This window comes from Saccopteryx leptura, chromosome 4 (assembly GCF_036850995.1).
Source record: "Saccopteryx leptura isolate mSacLep1 chromosome 4, mSacLep1_pri_phased_curated, whole genome shotgun sequence".
Taxonomy (NCBI): domain Eukaryota; kingdom Metazoa; phylum Chordata; class Mammalia; order Chiroptera; family Emballonuridae; genus Saccopteryx; species Saccopteryx leptura.
This window is the reverse complement of record NC_089506.1, coordinates 6,548,537-6,550,628: the sequence shown is the minus strand read 5'-3', so window position 1 is coordinate 6,550,628 and position 2,092 is coordinate 6,548,537.

The window sequence follows — 2,092 nt, the reverse complement described above, 5'->3', positions numbered from 1 at the left end:
ATACATGGTTTCACAGACTCACAACTGTAAACCTAGTTTTGCCCACCCTGTATAAATCTAAGCAACCTGACAGCTGAGATGGAATACGCTGAAGGTGATGAAATCGTAATTAAACTCTCATGTCTTGAAGAAACACTCTATTAAATTTTCTGCAAGGTTCGCAGATGGAAGGTCATTGGAAGTCTGTGTGACACGTGCCGGCTCACAGGTCAGCGTGCCCCGCCCTCCCCGTGGGCTCAGATCAACCCCGGAACTGAGTTTCTACCCAGGAGAGGGAAGAGTGCTGGTCTGTTCATTTTAGGCCCTTTTGCTCTTTTTTTTTAATTAAAACCCATTATGCTTGAAAATTGAAAAGCACTTAGAAAACGATATAAGTTGAATGATTACATTCATTCAATAAAGGACTTAATGAACTAAAGTGTTAAATGAGCTAATACTGAAATGAAATAAAATTTACCTCGATCACTCTATTTCTAACCTGTGGCACCGCTTAGAGATGTGAACACGCAATGATATAAAACAAATGAACCAACGGGGGGGGGGGGGAGGGGGGGAGGGGTGTAAAACACCGGAAAGGGACCCAGGGAGTCCACGGCTCCCCTCTGCGTGCGGGGGGCACACCAGGGCGGTGTGACTGGACCGCCCACCATTACAGGGCGGGGGGGGGGGGGTAGAAGAGGAAATAAAGATACAATCACCAAGGCTTAGACCAAGAAATAACCCACCAAACAAAACCAAAAACGTGCCGCACACACAACTGACGGTTCTTCTTTCCTTCAGCATAGTTGACCCTCTACTGAAGGTGTCTGAGCAAGCGCCACCCCTGCGCCCTGATTGACCCCAGGAGGCCGCGGAGTCCTCCAGCCTCTGAGGTGAGAACCGCCGTGGCTCCTGTCCATGCTCCGGCTTCCTGTGCTCGTCCCGGCTCTGTGTCCCTTATTTCGGAGGAGCCCGGGGACTAGGTCTTTCAGGGAAAGGCACCTCCTGAGGGAGACCCCAGTGCTCTTGGTGTGTGAAGAAATCTAAACGAGAGGAGATGGGTTTTCCTGATTTACACCTTCCTTGTTTTAAAAAATCACACCCTCGGCCCTGGCCTGTTGGCTCGGTGGTAGAGCGGCGGCCTGGTGTGCAGAGGTCCCGGGTTCGATTCCCGGCCAGGGCACACAGGAGAAGCGCCCATCTGCTTCTCCACCCCTCCCCCTCTCCTTCCTCTCTGTTTCTCTCTTCCTCTCCCGCAGCCGAGGCTCCATTGGAGCAAAGATGGCCCGGGCCCTGGGGATGGCTCCTTGGCCTCTGCCTCAGGCTCTAGAGTGGCTCTGGTCGCAACAGAGTGACGCCCCGGAGGGGCAGAGCATCGCCCCCTGGTGGGTAGAGTGTCGCCCCCTGGTGGGCGTGCCGGGTGGATCCCGGTCGGGCGCATGCGGGAGTCTGTCTGTCTCTCCCCGTTTCCAGCTTCATAAAAATACAAAAAATAAAAATAAAATAAAATAAAATAATCACACCCTCCAAGCAACCTAGATCCTACCCAGTAAGTCGTCCACCCGCTAGGTCAGAGGTAACAGTGTGACGGATGCTGATGATATAAAAATCACACTTGAAAAATAGAGTGATGGTATTTACACAAGTGCACACAATCAACTTTTAGATCTGCCCCTGTGTTTCTGAACCTCTGCTGCCTGACATCCGGGAATCACCAGGGACCCTGTGAAGTTCCAGGAATAGAGTATTGTGCGTATGGCTTTCTGTGAGGCCAAGCTCAGCGCTCAGAGTAGCAGTGAAAGGAGGTCCCCGCTGGGCCGCGTGCAGCTGGGTGGAGGGGTGTAGCCTCCTGCCCCCTCCCGCCACGCAGCCTCCCCACCTGCTCACTTCCAGTAACTGCAAACCATCAATCGTCCAGCTGGTGCTCATCCCACCCCCACCTTCCACTGGCGGCCTCTCCAGCTCACTTACTCCAGGGGGGCCGCACAGCTGGTGATCTCGATTTCACAGCCCTTCCCCCCGCATGCGTCCTCAGGGCCCCCAGAAACTAGCTTAACTTATATCATGTGTGGGCCACCCTCTCATCCCTCCCTCGGCAAATCCCCGGGACCTT